This window comes from Prionailurus bengalensis, chromosome A2 (assembly GCF_016509475.1).
Source record: "Prionailurus bengalensis isolate Pbe53 chromosome A2, Fcat_Pben_1.1_paternal_pri, whole genome shotgun sequence".
In the NCBI taxonomy this organism is placed as follows: Eukaryota; Metazoa; Chordata; class Mammalia; order Carnivora; family Felidae; genus Prionailurus; species Prionailurus bengalensis.
In genome coordinates this window covers 93844354-93866089 of record NC_057348.1, presented here as the reverse complement: position 1 = coordinate 93866089, position 21736 = coordinate 93844354, and the positions used below count along the sequence as shown (strand labels likewise).

General features: G+C 36.7%; 1 protein-coding gene across 6 annotated transcripts in view; it reads right to left on the bottom strand.

Moving 5' to 3' along the window:
- The window catches only part of CDK14 (cyclin dependent kinase 14), a 605513-nt gene that overhangs the window by 312503 nt on the left and 271274 nt on the right, over window positions 1–21736 (bottom strand). The gene's annotated exons all lie outside the window — the stretch shown is intronic.

The window sequence follows — 21736 nt, the reverse complement described above, 5'->3', positions numbered from 1 at the left end:
CAAATCATAATTAATGAAATTTTAATGCTGCTAGTTCCAACATGTGAGTATCATTCATTAGTGGGAAAAAAATAAAAACATTAACCAACTTTACCTTTAAAACAAAATCACAGCCAAATTTAAGATGCTTTATAGAGGAAGTCAGTATATACCAAAGGGGCCCATTTTTAAAACAGTGGTTAAAATATAAAACTGTCAGTATTCTCTCAAATGCTATTTAGCCTTTATGCTAATACACTGAAATCCCTTATCTTTAACTACAAAAAACAAGACATTCATGAACAAGTACAAAAGTGCTATCTCTTCCTTCTGAAGTAGAAATTCTAATTACTACTAGATTATTGTGCCTCAAGTTGCATCATGGGACACGGTATGACAAAAGAGGCAATATGGTCTTTCAATCTATTCCATCATCACCTAAGTTCTCAAGTAGAATACTCTCAAATATTCAATTGTTCCTGCACAGAATTATTTTACATATTACAAAGCATGTTTCTGGGTTATTTTTACTTGGTTTTGAGCCACTTAGGAGATGTTTTAAATTCTATCCAGTAAACCACACGTATTCCCTGGGGAGGGCAGAGATGGCTCACACACACAGTAGTTCAAACTACATAAAAATCCTCCCATAGCTATCACGGTGCTGTGGTTCATTCCTAATTAAGTTCCCTATTTAAAAAATCATACAATGCCTTCTCCTTCTCCTTTCTGGTCATAATAAACCTATATTGGACTTTGCTATCCCATAATTCTGCCTAACTGGTTTCAGTTGCCATTTCTGATTCCAAATTGCATGGGCAGCCCGAGGCTGGTAACTGGAATAGGAAGCATTTCCAACCACATTCCCATCATGTAAAACCAGCAACATGAAAGATCTTTTAAAACAAAAAACTTACTATTTGACTTCTAGCAATGACACTATGGATGGACAGATTATATAGCTCTATTCAGGCAGTAAGACTGTTGTGAGCCATTCTTCTCTGATAAAAAGAATGCAGACATTCATGCTCTAAGAAACAATTCAAGTGTCTGAAGTAGTTTCAATATTGTAATGGCCTATCCATACATGGAATAAATATCTATATCCATATCTCTAAATCTATAATTTATTTAGTTTATAAAACTTCTAGAATGTATACATTATTTTCCTCTTAAAATTAAATAAATTCAAAGTATAAATTTGGAAAGTTTCAAGAAACTTGGGGCAGAGGGGGTGAGATCTTCCAGAAGTAGAGCATTGTGGTTCTACAGAAGGATATGCTATTCCTGCATCAGAAGAATGTGTAAAATGTTTTCTCTTCCAACAGTAAAGGGAAGAGCTACCAGTATGGTTTATATGTCCTCTGGGAAACCATTCACAAGACTAAACCATATAATAAATTTTAATGGAGTCAAATAGACACTTTAAAAAGATGTTCATATTATTTTGAAGCCAGTTTGATTTTCAAAAGGAAAAATAAAAAGCCAATGGGTATAAAGAATGGAATGCTCTGATCATCCAACATCCTCCAAACTTTGGGGAAAGAAAAAGAGGTTAACAAAGTGGGCCACATAAAATGTTTTGGAGTCAAAGCATGAGATCAAAGAGAAAAGAAGTGAAATAGTTTTCAGGAGTATCAGCTCTGAAAACACCTTCTGGAGCTGCCCTGCTAGAAATAGGGAGATGCTGAAATTATAGGATAAAAGCAACATGAGGGAGAAAAGTTAGAAACAGAGAACTAAAATGGAAAAGAGGACAGAAAAAGGGCAATAAAGAGGGAATGGAGGTAAAAGAATCAAAGGTTCAGGTCTGAGACCTTTGCTAGCTGCAAAGCAGGAAAAGGGATTTTTGTCTTAGTTTTTTGTTTTTTAATAATATTGGTTCTAAGAGGTAAGAGTACTGATAATACCAGATGTATGGTTCAAAAAACTTTAGAAATTATACTGTAATAAGCTTCAGGTTCATGTTTTTCTAATTTTAAAAACAGTAATTCTGGAACACATAATTCAATGAAAATATTAAACAATTATAATTTGCTAAATTGTCACCTGACTTTTTGGCATAAGAAATGAAAATCAAATATACATTTTCCAAATCTTAGAATGAGTAAAGTATTATAAAATGTATTGTAACGAATAAAAGCTATTCACTATTTAGGAGCTCAGTGATGACTTTGAGGGAAATAAGAATGACAGTCAAATAAATGTGACTAATACTCTTCTTTTTCTTACCTAAAATGAAACATTTATAACCTTGTTCATATCACTTGATCCAGTAGTAAAAATATTAGGAGGTTTTCTCCCCTATGGAAACGCAGAGGGATATATTAGAAGTAATGCTATTAAGATTTTATAATGCAAAATACTTTGGAGTTCTTAAATGTGGTTCTTAAATATCTATTTATTTATGAAGCAAGGGTTGTGGGCTATAGAGTCTCAAATAGGGATACATAAAAAACCCTTGAATTAGACAAATGGTTTTAAAAATAAATGTATATTACAAAGGTAGAGCTCATTTAAATCTTCTTGATTGGTGGAAATACACAGAGTATAAAAGGACAAAGCTTTCAGAGAAAGTCCTGGTAAACAATGAAGTATCTGAAATGTCTATTGGTTATATATGATAAGAAAGGCAATTTATATTGCTATTCTTGTAGCACACCTGAAGCATGCAACATTTGCGTGCTTATATAATTATTAAGCACAACTGTAATTATTTCAATATAGTACATAAAGGAGCAAAGTAATTTAGATTTCTCAAGCTCAGTGAGTACAAGAATCACACCAACATTATTTTTTAAATGCAAGTTTTTACCTGAAGACTATGATGCTCTGAAATGCAAGAAACTGAGGAGTAGTAAAATATATTGTTAAAAATCCTGAAAATTGTAAAAGCTTGGTTTCAAGTGGCTCTTTTATTTTTTTAATTATTTTTAATGTATTTATTTAAATTCAAGTTCGTTAACACACAGTGTAGCATTGGTTTCAGGAATAGAACCCAATGATTCATCATTTACATGTAACACCCAGTGCTCATTCTTAAAAGTGCCCTCCTTGGGGGCCTGGGTGGCTCCGTCGGTTAAGTGCCCACCTTCGGCTCAGGTCATGATCTCGCAGTCTGTGAGTTCGAACCCCGTGTCTGGCTCTATGCTGACAGCCCAGAGCCTGGAGCCTGCTTCGGATTCTATGTCTCCCTTTGCCTGCTCACACTCCATCTCTCCCTCTCAAAAATAAATAAACACTAAAAAAATTTTTTTAAAGTGCCCTCCTTAATGACCACCACCCATTTAGCCCATTCACCCACTCACCTTCCCTCCAAAACCCTCAGTTTGTTCTCTGTACTTAAGAGTCTCTAATGGTTTGCCTCCCTCTATTTATCTTATTTTTTCCTTGCCTTCTTCTACGTTCATCTGCTTTGTTTTCTTAAATCCCACATATGAGTGAAATCATGATATTTGTCTTTGACTGACTTTCATTATTTTTGATATTGCTCTTTTAATACCAAAGAATAAGACCTCAGATCACCGAAGGAATGGGGGGAAATCCCAAATTCATGAATCCTCGTATTCTGAGCACTGCCAAAAGTTAAAATGGAACACAAATTCTAAAGTATTTCTTTTTTTCAGGATCTATAGCCAAAAGTCAAACTGCTGATTTATCTGTCATAAAAAAATCTGTCAAAGATCCGATCATCATTTTATTTTTTTCATCTTTTTGGTACTGGCTTTGCTCAATTCATGGACGAAGAAAATGTGCTTAATTCTTTGCTATGCATAGCATGAAATTAAAGATACCCTAAAAAAGAACTTTTACTTTTTTTCTTAGTCATTATACACTTGCAGACTTGCCAGGATAATAACTTTCCCAGGAGCCTGACATATTTGGCAGATATAGTTGATGTTTTGAATATGAATCCTGAAACTTCAAGAAGCAAAGACCAACATTACTGCTCCACATGATATGTTTTAAGCTTTTATGCCAAAATCTAGTTATGTATTCAGTGAATCAGAGCTAAAAATATCTTTTCAATCTCTTGACTTAGTGCAATTTGCCATAAAAGGGTTACTGGAAAGAAATTTCAAGAGAAAGAATAAACTCTCACCAAGTCTGTCTAGGTAGTGGTTTCCTGATGTTATGGTTGAAAACACCATTTGAAAGACAGTCTTAGCAAAATGTCAGGGAAGATAATGGTGCTCAAATTTAAAACAATTATGAAAAAAATCAGAAAATCAAACTGGAAAAATTTTGGACAAAATATCTAAATGTTTACTTCCAAATAAATTAGCAGGAATTATCATACTCAACACAGGAAGGTGGTTATAATGATTTCTATCAAGAAAAACAGAGCAGAGGGGCGCCTGGGTGGCTCAGTCAGTTGAGTGTCCAACTTTGGCTGAGGTCATGAACTCGCAGGTTGTAGGTTCGAGCCCTGCATCCAGCTCTGTGCTGACAGCTCTGAACCTGAAGCCTTCTTCAGATTCTGTGTCTCCCTCTCTTTCTTTCTCTCTCTCTCTCTCTCTGCCTATCCCCAACTTGCACTCTGTCCCTCTCTCAAAAATAAATTAACATTAAAAAAAGAAGAAGAAAAACAGAGCAGAAACAATATATGACATGGAAGGTGACCACATTTGTCCTTGATCCTTGACACTATTTATGATATAAAAGCTCATGGTAAGCAAGGTGATTTAGTGCCCTCACTGATAAAACATGTGGCTTTTAAAAGTTAAAAGGCCAGAACCAAGTATTCAATAATTTGAATTTGTTTTATTAAGAATTATAAATTTATCCAAGATTTAAAATTATATCAAAGAAAAGCATGGGATTTTTATATTAAGACAAAGGGCACATGAATTTTAAAACGTGGATAAACACTGATACATAGCTACATTTATTGATTTGGGAAAATGGTAGAACTTACGCAAGTTTTTTTAAAAGGTTAACAATAGCATATGCAGTATTTCAGTATAGTATACTTACAAATAAACATACACACATACACACACACACACACACACACACACAACATGATTCGGAGTATGAGTCATAAAAAAAAGTCTTGAAATATAACACACTTGTAATGGCTTTCTCTGGGGTGGCTGGATACTAAGTAACTTGGGGTGTATCAGTCGGGATAGGACAGATTATATATGCTGCGATAATCACTTTTTCTCACAATTTACTGGCCAAAGAAATCCATATTACCAGACATAAGTTCAAAATGCAAAGGAAGTATGTCCTACAGGTATTGGGATCCAACTATACAGTATTCTACATGAGGCAAAAAATACTCAAACTTTCCCTCTGATAATATGGTAAGACTATTAAATACTTTAACTCCAGTGTAGTTAACACACAATGTTATGTTAGTTTCAGGTGTACAATATAGTGATCCAACACTTTCATACAACACCTGGTGCTTATCATTGCACTGAGTTTTAAAAGAACCTGTGTCAAGGATTTACTAACTTCAAAGGCATGATACAGTTTTATGAACTTAATTATTTCTCATCTAAAGTTACTTTTCTAGAAATTTCTGCTATAATGTGTATTTTTTCCCCCTCTGAACATCTTTTGATTTTCTGATATAATGTCTGGTACACTTGGATACTTACATCAGAACCCCATATTCAAACTGTAACTTCCCTAAAAGAGAACAAATCCCTGTTAAATTGAAGGGCTAATTTTTTTTAAGTAATCTTTATGGCTCTGTGTCATAGGCTGGGTTCTCCAGATAGAGTTTGGGGGTAATATGCTTATTATATAAAAGAAATATGTTTATTAGGTGGAAGGAAGGATCAGGAAGTAGGATTAGACAGAGGAAGTCAAAGTGTGATGCAGGCCAATAAAGCCTTGGCCAAGGTAGCATCAGAGCCATACTGCATTGAGCAGGAATAACCAGGTCTTTATATTCCCAACTCACACAGTCACCAGATGCAGGATGCTTGGAGGAAGACATGGCCTCATTTGAGATGGGTCTCTGCAGATCCAGGAGCTGCTGACAGGGGACTGTCATTAGGCATTAGGCACTGTCAGCAGGCATTCCAGTGACCATATTTCCTATCACTAGGAAGCAAGTCTTCCTTTAAAGGAGGATATAGACCCCATGTCTCTGAGTCTGTCATAGTCTGTAAGTGTGTTTAAATGAAAAACTTTAAAAAAACCTCTACATTTCTCTGTCTCTTTCTCTCTGTCTCTCTGTCTCTCTCTCTTTCACACACACACACACACACACACACACACACACACACACACACGTCTGATGCATCTACTCTACAGAAATAACCATATCAATTTGGCAAAGATTTATAGAAATCCCACTGTAATTTTACTACGAGAACCAGCCCCTGCCTTCAGGGAGACTAGCTGCCCATTCATCTTACACGGATGTCATGATGACAAACAAGAATGATCATGTTGCCCTTTTTTACCCTTTACAAGATACAATCCAGTTCGTGGTATTTTTACATGGACTAAATCTTATTACAAATGAAACAAAACAAAACAAAAAAAAACCCCAAAACCTTAGTCCTTTCTTTTCTTCTAATAAATATTGTTACTAATCATCTCTCCCCATGCCTCTTCTCCCTAGCATTGTTGACTTTCTATCCTATTGTTAGACTTAGATATCTTTTCTTAGTATACTTCCTAGAGTTCTAGCTAAGAACTACTCAAATTTTTATCTTTCCATTGATGCTTTTAACTCCATTATCCAAGTCAAAAGGGTAGAGTAATACAAGAAGGAAAAGAGAGAACCAACTTGATCTTCCAAATGTCCTTCATGATGGCTGAAATGAAAACTAATGACTGAGATCCAAAGAGCCTTAAAACAAAGACTGCATAATCAAGAGAAAAGGGAAAACCCAGAAGATGGAAAATTCTTACTTAGCAAATAGCTGCCATGACAAATTAGTTTCTCAGTTTCTGAATAAGCATCTGTTGGGGATTTATAACTGGACTTGTATCTGCCAGTGAGAAAAAAGTCACTCCCTTGAAGTTGGATCACTTCAACTTAGACCATTAAAAGAGTTCATTTTCTCAAAAGAAGGGTTTCTAATTATAAACAGCAATCAAAAACATAATGAGTGTGGCTAAACAAGTAAGCTATATGTTAATAACTAAATTTAAAAATCAGAACCTTTCACAATTGTTTATTTTCTTATACATACACTTACATTGTGAAAACGTGCTTATTGGCTTTAAAATATCAAATTGGGGCACCTGGGTGGCTTAGTCGGTTAAGTGTCCAACTTTGGCTCAAGTCATGATCTCACGGTTTGTGAGTTCAAGCCCTGCATCAGGCTCTGTGCTGTCAGTTCAGAGCCTGCAGCTTGCTTAAGATTCTGTGTCTCCCTCTCTCTTTGCCCCTCCCCCCACTCTTGCTCTGTCTGTCTCTCAAAAAATGAATAAATGTTAAAAAAAATAAAAAAATAAAATATTATCAAACGCATGAATGGATACTTATACAGTATATCAACATCCACGATCATCATCACAAATTATAACAAAAAACGAACAAACAAAATAATGACTAACTGACCAATTAACAAGCAAAAATACTTTCGGTCAAGACAGGACATCCTAATAAAGGAATACTCACACTTTACACACTGCTCATGTGCCTAAAATTTTACTGATAGGACAATAATCTAATAACAGTTAATTCAAATATCTTCACTTCTACCACTAGCCTTGTCACATTTGATAAACTCTGACAATTGATAAATAGTGAAGATTTATATGCTTTGCAAACATCAATGTGAAAAAAATTTAATTACACAGTGATTTACACAACGACAAGCTTGAACACATTTGTTCATATTAAACTTAGTAAGAACTTATGAGATTCCCAGGTAAAGATGGAAAACTGAACATACACACCTCCTTTGTACCCTCTTGAATCCCACACCAAATTTCAAAAGCTCCAAAACAGATGGTAGCATATTTAGCATAGAAAAACACAAACAAACAAACAAACAAACAAACAAACAGATTATTTATTAAACTGGCAGAGGCAAAACCCTAGAAGCAGCCCTATCTGTACAACAGAACAACCAAAAGGCTCAGGGGTTAGTGGCACCAGGATGTGGGAATGAATGGAAGGTCTATACATGGAGGTCTACAATGTGAAAGACTGGTTGGCTGAAAGTCTTTCCAGTAGTTTTTTAATCTTTAGATCCCCTTCCCACTTGGCTTATGTATAAAACTGCCTCTCTCAATCCTAGAGAGGGTAAAACAAAGTGTCTAAACTGGAAAACACAACGAGTTAAGGACAGGGATACCATCCTGAAACAGGAAAATCACGTAAGGTCCTATACCCCACTCTGCTTCCAGAACATTGGCAGCTAGGCCTCTCTCCTCCAGGCAGGAGTTCAGAAGAATCTTCAGTGGGAATCTTTCAGCACTGCAGGAAAGATTCATACTAATATCAAAGATTTCACAACAACAGGGCTTAGTCAGTTCCTACAGTGAAATGAATGGGGAACCAGCCACCCACACACATGAAGCTCCCATCTTTAAGACTGTTACTGTACCACCTTTATTTTTTTTTAATTTTTAATTTAATTTATTTTATTTTAGAGAGAGCAAGAGCAGGGAGAGAGAGAGAATTTTAAGCAAGTTCCATGCTCAGCATGGAGACCAACACGGGGCTCAGTCCCACGACCATGGAATCATGACCTGAGCCGAAATCAAGAGTCAGATGCACAACCTACTGAACCACCTAGGCACCCCACTGTACCACCTTTAATTTTGACCAGACAGCCAAGAGTCACCAGCTATCAAACCAAAGCTTCTCATATTGAAGACAGAGACCAGAATAAAGTGAAAGAAAAATAGTAATAGCTTGGTAGAAACAGAGAAAATACTGTTAGGAAAGCTTAAAAAGGCTATTAATGGGGCGCCTGGGTGGCTCAGTCGGTTACGTGTCCGACTTCGGCTCAGGTCATGATCTCGCGGTCCGTGAGTTCAAGCCCTGCGTCGGGCTCTGTGCTGACAGCTCAGAGCCTAGAGCCTGTTTCAGATTCTGTGTCTCCCTCTCTCTCTGACACTCCCCCGTTCGTGCTGTGTCTCTGTCTCAAAAATAAATAAACATAAAAAATTTTTTTTAAAAAGGCTATTATTAATATTTTCAGGAGGTAAGAAAAGATACTGCCACCTTGAAACAAGATAAGGATATTACAAAATGGAATATTCTGAGAACAGAAAGCTATCTTAGAAATAATATTAAAATTTAAAACCCTCAACAGCACAGATGAAATACTAAGGTGAGAAAATGTCCCTTAAAGCTTGGCTGAAAGAAAAATAATTAGAAAATAGGAAAGAAAATACAAGAAAATTAGAAGAGCAACACAGGAGGTTCAACAGTTAAATAATGAAAGACCCAAAGAAGAAAGAGAAAATGAAGGGGCAAATCATAACAAAATAATTTACAATAATTTCTTGAAATGGAAAGACATATGTGCACTAAAAAAAGCTCACTGTCATTATTTGGGAGGGAAATTCAAAGAAAATGACAATAAGAAACCACCAAATATCCACTTGTAATAAGAAAGACAATACCAAGTATTGTTGAGGTTGTGGGAAAACTGGAACCCCCAAACCCTGCTGGTCAGATTGTAAGATGGGGTATCCACTTTGAAAAATAGCTGGACAGTTTTTTAAAAACATACAGAGTCATCAGATGATTAATGTGGTACATTCACATCATGGAATATTACATAAAAAAGAATGAAGTACTGATACATGCTAAAACAGATGAGCATCAAAACATTATGCTAAGTGAAAGAAGCCTATCACAGAAAGTCACATATGAAGGATTCCATTTATATGAAATGTCCAGGAAAACCCAAAGAGACATGAAGTAGATTAGTGTTTTCCAGGGGTTGGAAAGGTAGAGATTTCAAAGGGACTGCTAATGGGTAGGGGGCTTCTGGGTAGGTTGATAAAATTTTCTTAAATTAGATCGTAATGATGGTCCCAAAATCTGTGAATATACTGAAAACAAACGAATTATACACACTGTAAAAGAGTGAATTCTGTTACGTGAATTATTTCTCAATAAAACTGTAAAAAACAAAAGAAGAAGAAGAAGAAGAAGAAGAAGAAGAAGAAGAAGAAGAAGAAGAAGAAAAAGAAATAGGAGAAAGAGAGGAATGTAAAGACATGTTTCCAGATTGAAAAGGTGCAAATTAAAAGTTGTATGCTGGTCTATTTTTTTACTTCATTATGAAACTTTAGAACACTGCAAATAAAGAAAACTGTTTTAACAGAAATAGTGAAAATTAGGCAACAATAAAGCAACTGTAATGAAATTCTAATGAAATTATTTCCAACTAAGAATTCTGTATCTAGTCAAAATGTCAATCAAACATGAGTGCAGAATAAAGACATTTTCAGAAATGCAACATCTCAAAAAAACAAAACAAAACAAACAAAACAAAAAACACAAATCTTCCACACACTCTTGTCCAGGAAGCTATTAGAAACTGTGTTCTCACAAAATAAAACAACATGAGATGGAGGGTGAAACATCTCCACCCCAGAAGAGAGTGGTAGGGCATCCCAAAAAACCAGAGAAGAGAGATGCATCAGGCAAGACTTGAAAAGGTCTTAAATTGATGGTAGAAATGAAAAATGGGAAATTATTATTAATTTCAGGGAAGCCTACATGCCTCAGCTACAAACAAGATTTATACTGCGGCGCCTGGGTGGCTCAATCGGTTGGGCGTCCGACTCTTGATTTTGGCTCAGGTCATGATCCCAGGGTCATGGGATTGAGCCCTGCATCAGGCTCCATGCTGAGCATGAAGCCTACTTGGGATTCTCTCTCTCTCTCTCTCTCTCTCTCTCTCTCTCTCTCTCTCTCTCTCTCTCCCTCTGCCCCTCTCCCCTCTTCATGCTCTCTCACTCTTTCTCTAAAATAATAAAAAAAATTATATTGGCATAATAATGTAAATGCCAAACTTCTGATCTTATCAAAATTATAATGGCCCTATACTGGAAGCATAAGATGATGGGAGAACGGCAAGACAGATGGGTTCACTTGTTGAAAATGGAATAATGAAAAAAAAAAACACTAAGTTCAGGTTTTCCACTGTAGGAGTCAATAGATGATGCCAAAAGGTGAATAACAAGAGGTGGTAATAAAAGAAAGTCTTACTAGATTTTCAGAGGAAAATCCACAAGGATCACCTAAAAGACTGGAAAGTAAAATCTGCTGTTTTTTATAGTAAACCATGAAACTAATTGACTCTTTATATGCGATGTATAACTCACATAAAAACAGTAGTCACATCAACAAAAATAATGATTCAAACCTGGAGTGGATTTCACCCCCTTTAACAAAGCACAAAACACATATTAGATTAAAACATTATATGGGGCGCCTGGGTGGCGCAGTCGGTTAAGCGTCCGACTTCAGCCAGGTCACGAACTCGCGGTCCGTGAGTTTGAGACCTGCGTCAGGCTCTGGGCTGATGGCTCAGAGCCTGGAGCCTGTTTCCGATTCTGTGTCTCCCTCTCTCTGCCCCTCCCCTGTTCATGCTCTGTCTCTCTCTGTCCCAAAAATAAATAAACGTTGAAAAAAAAAATTTAAAAAAAAAAACATTATATGATGTTAATTAAATATTCTTGAAATGCAAGAAATAATGGCAGCAACAACACCAACAAAATAAAATGAGGAGAAAATCCTAAGCGGTCATTATATTACAATGTATTTATCAAATTACTGATCCTGAACACTAGTGAGAAGCTGCAGACACTTCATATTGAATGATATAAAATAATGTATATTTTCTCACTGAGAGATAAATTTGCTAATAATTTTTTCTTCAACTACTTCCTGTTCTAATCAAACATAATGTGAAGGTAACTGGAATTATTGATCTTGGGTACCTTCATCAGATGGCAACTTCAGTACCTTAGCTGGAATGTTACTCTACTCTCTCTGAGTCGACCATTATTGTCAGTCTTATTACATCTAATGCATCAGTCTCCTGCCTCCGCCTGCCCCCGAAACATGTTCAGTTTTTTCAAGATTATTGTTTTCTTAAGAAAAACTGAAGTAATTCCTGTGAGGAAAAAAAATCCAAAAAAGTAATATGCAAAATACGTTCTTTCCTTTTCAAAGGAATTATCTTTTTATTTCTGTTCTTACTTTCCCTATGCTCTCCTTCCAACAGTAAAGTCTCTTTTTCAGTGTACTCTTTAAAAAATTAAAAAGCCCATAGACGCGAAGTGAGTTCTCATAAAAGCAGTCACATCTATAGAAAGGTACTCATAACTGTATGTTCTTGTGGATAACCAGGCTTTTACTATAGCAACAATTCGAGATCGCATACACTTCTATCTTAAATCGTGCAAATTAAAATACTAAACTATGATTAGGACTTCCTAATATGGATGGCAACGATATGAAATGAAACTAGAACACAGAGAAGAGAGGTATGATATCAACTGAAAAAATAAACTAAAATCCCAGCACCCAACATGATAGTGAAAAAACATAGTGGAAAATGACTCAAAAAGATCGGGATTCTTTGTGACATGAGAAAAAGCCATTAGGGTAAAGGACAGAAAAGAAGTTATTGACTTTGTCCTACCAATTAGACAAAATGAGAAGTTTATAACGGAGCACTGATTGAAAGCAAGCTTGTTTCATTTTCCTTTCTTTAGTTCATCCTTATGCTTCAGAATTCTTCTATCTTACACCGCCTGCACGTTCAGTCATCCACAATGTTTACATCTGTTCATGTTCGCTGCTCAGATCTGAATGACAACTCACCCCTCTTCGGAATATAAGATCACAGTATGACACTGCATAACCAGTTCTCCATACATGAAACTAAAACATTCTTGAAATTCTTCCATAAAAAAAGTCCATGAGTCAAATTTGGTTTTCTTACTGTTTTCCCTAAAACACAAATGTGTTCCAGTCCCACAATACAGGAAGATCTGTGACAGCAACTTATTACCCAAATGGCACACAGACACTATCTAGTCTAAGATCACAGTCCTTGACAAGACTTCAGCCTCATTAAAAGCAACGGATATATGGGGCGCCTGGGTGGCGTAGTCGGTTAAGCGTCCGACTTCAGCCAGGTCACGATCTCGCGGTCCGTGAGTTCGAGCCCCACGTCAGGCTCTGGGCTGATGGCTCAGAGCCTGGAGCCTGTTTCCGATTCTGTGTCTCCCTCTCTCTCTGCTCCTCCCCTGTTCATGCTCTGTCTCTCTCTGTCCCAAAAATAAATAAACGTTGAAAAAAAATTTAAAAAAAAAAAAATAAATAAAAAAAAAAAAAAGCAACGGATATATATTTGTATCTCTTGAGCTCAAGGATAATCCCTGGAAGACAGTTCTTACATGTTGGAGGAGAAAAATGAATGAAGGAATGAAGGAACGAATGAATGAATGAATAAGTGAATGCTCATAACAAGTTGTGTTTCTCCTTCCAAAAATTATGCCAAATGAAATGAGTTCACATAACAGTTGCAAAAACTTGGTCAATCCTTTGCTATATAAAGTTTAAGCCACTTGGATTCACACTTCACACAGAAGATGGTATTATGTAGTCACTGGAAAGGGCATACATGGAGTATCTGACATCTTAGCATGAAATTCCTCATCTGCAAAATGGAGAAACCTTTTACTTACTTCATGGTTTTGGTTGGGACAACATGAAATAATATACCTAAATTACATTATTTCAATTGCCCTACATAGCGTACAGGTTAGGAACCCTTTCTACAGTATTTCTGATATGGATCCACCTACCCTCTATTTGAATACTTTTAGTGGTAAGACATTCATTACACTTTGAGACATTGAAGTTAACTTACGAGTAACACAAAACATTAGCAAATCTTTCCCAGGATTAAGCCAAGACTAGCCTCCCCAGAATTCTCATACTTGGCTTTCCTATCCTGTCTGGAACACACACATTACCTTTCTTCTACTCTCTAGTATGCCTAATCCTCCAGAATAAGTCTTCCTGGCACCATAACTGGTGATATACATGGTTCACAGACCTCCTGCCATCCTAGGTGCGTGCTCCTGTTTGCTTCCCTTTGCTGAGGCAAAGAAATTACTAGTCTTTTTCATATGAACTATTTTGAAGTTAACTTTCCTCCATCCTGTTTTTCCATATTAGCTTGGGCTTGTTTATTGTTTTTAACCAAAAACATTGTTTTACTTATCCTACAGCAATTCAGACTGTAGTCTCTACTCATCATTTTGTCAGATTCTTTTGTCAGATTCTGTTTTGACCCCTGATTCCATCACCCCAAGTGTTAATTATGGCTCCCAGCTATGAAACCCACAAATAGGTCAAGCACATCATCACCATGTCTTCATCTGAGTCATTAATAAAAATTTCAAACAGAACAAGGTCAAAGAAAGTGCCCTCCAGCATACCCTCATAAACTTTTCTCCACCCCAATGTCAATTCATTAATCAATAGGCTTTGGGTGAAGTTGTTTATCCAGTAATAAACTGAAAGAATAATAATCTTCTAACATCTGGATTTCAATTTTATTCTAAGGATGTCATGAGTCCTTGCCACAAGCTTTACTGAAATCAGGAAATAACACTGCTACTTACTAAAAGGGAATGAAGATTATTAGACTTTAATGTCCAAAAATCTAGTTTTGAATTTCATTAATGCTCTATAGGGTGCTTACACCTCTATAGATTCAAGAGCTTAGTTCCCCACCACCTGTTAAAAACCACCTTCATTCTTTATTGTTCAAAGATTATACACAATAGTTCTATGAATACACCACCTGTGATTCTTTTCACATTCTAGATGCAATTTATCCAGGACTACCTCATAAGCTTATTCTAGTGGATGTTCATGAGGTGTTTTTTGGGGAGAGGGGATTGGAAAGAGCACGGGAGTGAAGTGTCTTCTATACACGAATGTATTACCTATGTTTGAAGATCCCCTGCTTTATGGCTTTTGGTGGAAGGCAAGGCCCAGATGCTGTTGCAAAAGCCACTCTCTAAGGGGCGCGTGCAGTCAAAACATGGACATGAGACCTAGTGTCACTTAACCAAACACAACCAACTCTAACTCAGCAGTAAGAGCTAACAACCCATAGAATCAGGGAGAATATCCATGCTGTTTTGTCATTGTCAGCAGAGGTAATAACATCCAGTTACCCAGGACAGTCAGGACAGTGAAATAAGAGACCATGTCTGGAGTCAACATTCCTAGTGGCAACAGTCCCCTAGCATGGTTTTGGCTCTGGTCTGGCTATCCAGCTTCTCACTGCTCCTGCTGATTTTTAAATTCTTCCCAACAGGTCTGTCAGCCACATGATAGCTTCTCAATAACTTGTCTGTTTAATTCAGCCAAAGAGAATTTCTGTTGCTTGCAAGAGAGAACTCTGACTGGTACATTTGTTCAGAGCAGCCAGACCCTTTAATTCCTCTGACACAACTAGGTGGTTTCTGACTATCCCATTGTCTGCGGCCCGCTCTCATTGCTATGGAGTCAGATTTGCTCTAAGTCTTCTGCTTGGAAGAATATTTGCTTTGAGAAAAAAAAAAAGACTCTAGATGAAAACTGAAGATGGAATATAGATAAAGTAAAGAAAAATAAAGAAAAAAATTTTCTTAATAAAGAAATATTTTGAAACATGAATTAGTAGTTCTGCTTTCTCTCAGTTGTCTGCCTTAACTGGTGAAACTATTATAATCTTTTGTTCTTCCCGTTTCAAATGTCACTCACTCATTCATATCAAAAACATTTGCTAAGTACCTATCACCAGACACGTTGCTAGGCACTGGAGAGGCAGCCCCTGCTCTGCTCTTGCGTTCAGTCTCAGATGAAACAGCTTTATCTGAGTTCATGAATAGTTTCCTTTCTTACTGGTGTTTTCTTTTCAGTATCCTTTCGTTGATAGTTCTTCATCATTATGACCCTTAATGGTAGAATGTCCCAGTATTCAGTCCATAAGATTCTCTTCCACTTTCTCTGCTCATTCATGCATATGGTGTTTTAATTACTGAGTATATACAACAAACTAACCCTAAACTTAATGGCTTAAAACAACAACCATCTTATCATTTCTCACAATTCTTGGGTTGCAAATTCAGAAAAGGCATAGCAGGGACAATCACCATGTGATACTTGTGAGCCTGGAATACGGCCCCCTCCCACTCCCCAAATGGCTTCTTCAATCACAGATCTGGCAGCCAGCAGCTAGGCTGGCTGGGAAAATGGCTTGGTTAGAGTCTTGTACCTAGAGCCTAACTTCACACTGTGTTTCAGGTTCTCAGTTTTCTTCCACACCATCCAGAGCCTCTGGCTCTCCATCTAGCCTCTTCAGCAGGACAACTGGAATTCTAACACGGCTGGTCAGTTTGCTCCAGAGCACAAAAGAGAAGCTGTCAGGACTACAACTGGCACAGTGTCACTTCCACCATATTGCTTTATTGGCTAGAGCAAGCCACAAGCCCAGTCTAGATTAAGGGGTAAGGATCGCACAAGGGTGTGAGTATACAAAGACATGGTTCACTTAGGGTCACTAGGGAAACAGTCACCATACTCGGTGATCCCATACAATCACCTTGTCAAATAATATCTACAGCCCAGGCAACTTCCAAATTTCTACCCTGGATCTCTTTCCAAAATTCCAGACTCATGCACCCAATTGCCTTGTGACATGTTCACTTGCATATGCAATACACATGTCAACCTGTTTGAATGTGAGCTGTGTTCTTCCCCACACTGCTTCTTCTGCAGTCTGTCCCATCTTTCCTCACAGCAGCTCCACAATTAGAGCTGCCCAAGTCCAGATCCCTGGGGTCATTCCTGACTGGTCTTCATCTCTCAAACACCACATCAAATTCTATCGGCTCATCCTTGAAAACAGATCCTGAATCCAACCACTTGCCTCAAATATATGTGTGTTCCTCCTATATCTCCTTCAGATTTTGTCCCTAAATACTTCTCACCTTCTCAGCAAGGCCTCCCCTAAATACCCCCATTAAAAGTTGTACGTGCATGCACATGTGCACATGTATTTTATCTCATAGGAAGCAGAAACATATTCAACTGCCCCAAGATAGTTTAATCTGGAAACCAGAACAGTGAGGGAGAGCTACAGTTTTTGAGAACAGATGTGGTTTAAAATCATGCAAATTAAAGCATTCCTCATAGATTTAGAAATCAAAATGTATGAGGTAGAGAAACCAAATAATGAGGTAAATTGTGTGGCAGGGGGGAAAGACAGAACGTAACTCTCAGCTGCCGTTCCCATATTTGAACATCACCCACATCTCAGACCATCATATAAAAATGTGAAGATGGTTCTTTATCCTAACACCAGCTATCTACAAGATGAGATGGGATAACAAGGGTCTTGGCACAGAAGCCTTAGCTTTTACCCTTATAACTTACCTGAGTGATTTTACTTGAAAGTCTCTAAGCATTATTTTTCCTCATCAATAAAAAACTGGGTAACAAAAAGCCAAAACTGAGTAGTAACAATATGTGATTTAAGTATCTTAAAGGGCTAAAGATGGAATCTCATAGAATAACATGTATAAAAGAGTATTTTGTAGAATAAAAGTACTATAAGAATAACTTATGTGAATTTTGATGATACATCAATCACTTTACATAATTTTTGGAGACAGCTTTTTTCATATGTAATATAGATTGTTTTTACATAATGTTACACATTAGTTTTGAGTATTTTACTAGTTTTACAGCACAGCAAAAAAAATAAAGTGATTGTTCCAATGAATATAATGTTTGTTGCTTTTTTTCTTATATATAATAAATATGCAATGAAGAGTTCTGCTACACATACTTTGATCTCATATTATAAAAACCACAACAGAACAGTTATGCACTTTAATAGTAATATATATTTACATGATCACATGTATTATTAGTATTCGTATTTCCACTGATGGAATCTGTTTTAAAATGTTCAGCATGGGGGTGCCTGGGTGGCTCAGTCGGTTGAGCATCCAACTTCAGCTCAGGTCATGATCTCACGGTTTGTGAGTTTGAGCCCCGTGTGGGGCTCTGTGCTGATAGCTCAGAGCCTGGAGCCTACTTCGGATTCTGTGTCTCCTTCTCTCTCTCTGCCCCTCCCCAACTTGTGCTCTGTCTCTCAAAAATAAATAAATGTAAAAAAATTTTGTTAATAAAAAAAATAAAATTTTCAGCATAGTGTTAAATAGGTTAATGTGGCACTTGTATTTGGGAAAGGAGGGAAGGAAGGAAGGAAGGAAGGAAGGAAGGAAGGAAGGAAGGAAGGAAGGAAAAGAAAGAAAGAAAGAAAGAAAGAAAGAAAGAAAGAAAGAAAGAAAGAAAGAAAAAAAGAAGCAGGGAGGGAGGAAGGGAGGAAGATGGGAGGGAAGGAGGGTGGGAGGGAAGGAGGGACAGACCGTAGTTGCTCGACTTTCTATTTAAGTAGAAAAAAATTGTTTGCACTTTCACTATTTTCTATAGTAATTCTCTTCCAACCTTCTAATGCATGTAGGAAGAAAGAGAGCTATAACAATGTCTTACACCACTGTATAATAAGATATATTTTTCAAGCTAACTGAGTCATTCCTTGGTGAAAATGCTCTTTCACATTTGACAACAATGACATGAAGGTAGTACTCAAAACAGCACACATTACCGGGGTCCATGTGCTACTTGACTGAGACATGGGCAAATTGAGCAGCATGTTTCCCAGGATGTTTCCAACCTTGCAGCTCACAGATTATATCTACACATTTTGAAAGTGTATAAGAATCTAAATTTTGGACATTTTAGGAGCTTTCCACAGTACATAAGAGACAGCCTACACTAGCAATATCTTATTATCCACTTAACAGTTTTCATAATGACCTCCAAAGTCATTTCTTCCAGTATTCTTTCACATCACTAACAGCTCATCATTTATTCCGTTATTCTGGCCCCCTCGCCAGGCTTTTGTGTAACCTAGAATGTCATTCATGGGAATAACACAAAGTAGCTAGGCTTTGAGTTCTCTTTTAAAGCAAAGAACAGAAATACATGTACACAGTTTGTACACTATCATAAATAAGAATCTTCCACTTCGTGGAACTCAAATTACATAGGAATCTTAAAAAAAAACCTTGAACACTTAACTAAAATCCAAAGAAAAAATCCAATAGTACCTAGTTAATCTTAAATAATTTTTCCTTTCTTTCATGTCTAGGGTTTCAATGGTCATAGTATATGGATTTTTCTTACACAGTTTAACTTCCTCATTTCTCTTCCTCAAAAAAAAAAGGTACTATTAATTACATGGAAGTATAAAATCAACACTTTTTAGAAAAACAACTTTGAAGTTAACAATTTTTAAATACGGTAATATTACTAAGTTTAGGAAAGTATACATTAAAATGTTTGGTATTGATTTTAGGGCTTGCTAAATAACAAGGTTCTGTGTGTGTGTGTGTGTGTGTGTGTGTGTGTGCGCGCGCGCGCAAGTGTTTTAAGGGCAATACTATAATTTATAAGTTTGCTTTTTAAACTATTTTTTAATGTTTATTTATTTATTTTTTGAGAGAGAGACAGAGACAGAGAGAGAGAGAGCTGGGGAGGAGCAGAGAGAGAGGGAGAAAAAGAAATGCCAAGCAGGCTTTGCACTGTGAACATAGAACCCAATATGGGACTTGAACCCACAACTGTGAGATCATGACCTGAGTCAAAACCAAGAGTCAGACGCTTAACCAACTAAGCCACCCAGGCACCCCTGTAAGTTTGTTTTATGGAAACTTAAAACATTTCATAATTAAAATAAAATCTTAAATAACTAGGCTTTTGACCAGTCCATAAAAGTCATTTAAACAACAAAGCAATTTATCTGTATATTTAGGATTTAACTGCCCTCAGGATCTTAAGAGCAGGATAAGGGAGGGTTGTGGAAAGAAAAAGAAAATTTCTTCTTTTCCTCCTCTGACCAAAAGCTCAATCTAAGTAAAGTTGTAAAAATAAATAGGAGATACAACATTACAATTGGGAATCAGAATAATATGGGTCGGAGTCTGTTTTACATGCATGCTACAAGATCCTGGAAAAGTACCTAATCTCCCTAATCCTTAGTTTTCTCCTTTGTAAAGTGCTGATATTCATAGTTCCAAGAGGCTGTTGAGAATATAAAAATGATAATGAATGTAAAACCCCCAGCACAATGCTTGGCCTACAACTCAATAAATTTTAGTTGCTGATTTTTAGTATTGAGGTCATAATTGTCTGAAATATTCTTTCACCTCCCTTTCTGATCTATCACTCATCATCCCAGGCCCTCAGTGCCCTCCTGTTTCCTAGCCTACATCCCTCACCTAGATCTGCTCTAATTCCCAAGGCATTTCATGCTTTGAAATTACTACTGCCTTTCTACTGCTATGAAACACACCAGAAAAGAGCAGAATTTATTTCTCCTAAATACTGTGAGGAAAGCAATCTGATTAATCCATTAAAATATGTACCAGCTTTAATCTTCCTTGAGATATCAGTATGTGCATAAACAACAACCAACAACAACAACAAAAACAGTATAAAAAATAAAACCCGTAGGAAATATTCAAGGGAATTATTTTTATACTGGATACTTGCCACATAGTCAGACCAAAGCTGCCATGGAATCGACATCTCCTCCACTCTAAATGGGAAGACTCCTATAAGATATTTCTACAGCCTGGAGCTCTTCCCCACCCCTACCCCAAGTCTGATTTCAGAGATCCATTGAAACATTCTACTTAAAATAAACAAAGCCCAAACAAACTTCAGCTGTAGCAACAAAAAGTACTTCACCCAAGAAAGCCAAAGGATAGGAGATGAAAGCAGAAAAAGACAAAGGAAAGGAAGAAGGCAAAGGACAATGGGGAAGTGAGGAAATGGTGGAGTGGGGAACCAAGCAGAGGCAAGGCAGGGCAGTCCTAAACCATAAATGACACATACTTGCCCTATTCTCTGAAAGTGAACAGGTTAAGCTTATCTCCCCCAGAGAAGTCAGGAAGAAAAATGTTGCTTGAAAAGTACCGTATATGTCCACACTATACTATGTGGTTGATTGACCAGGGATGCTCCAAAAGAATTGGGACCAGGGAAAAATTCCCTCACACAAAGAAGAGTGATTGTTTAAAAGTCAGTCTTAATCAGTTAGCAAATACTGCAGGACATGTTTAAAAGTCAGCCTTAATCAATTAGCAAATATTTCAGGACAGTGAATTTCTTTCAGGTGGCAATGTCCACAGAATAGAAAATCATCAAATGACATGTGATCTGAAACACACATTTTTAGCCTCACAAATATATTTAGTTTTCTTTTAAGATTTGGAGGACATATTTTCATATTATTTCTGTTAGTTTCTCTATTAATGTAAATGATTTTGGAGGCAAAACTACTTTTATTCCTTTTAGCTTAATTATCTAATTTTGGAGGAGGGAATAAGTACATTTTTGAAATCTATTTTCCATAAAATATAAAAGTTAGTCAAGTATACTAAGAAAAATCTAGATATAATTGCAATATTGCAACTAGGCCTACTGGAAAACAGGAACAAAAATTCCAATTCTAAACCAACTGAATATGTTATTGACTCCAAAATCACTGATTAAACAAAAGAAATTATATTTGCATTGATGTGTGAATCTGCATCCATTCTTGGTAGCATGTAATATATTCAACTGCTCAGCTTTAGCCGTCCTTGTAGTCGCATTACCATATTATTCAAATGTATCTATCATTTATATGTAAATAGAGAAGAGAAATGGCTTCTT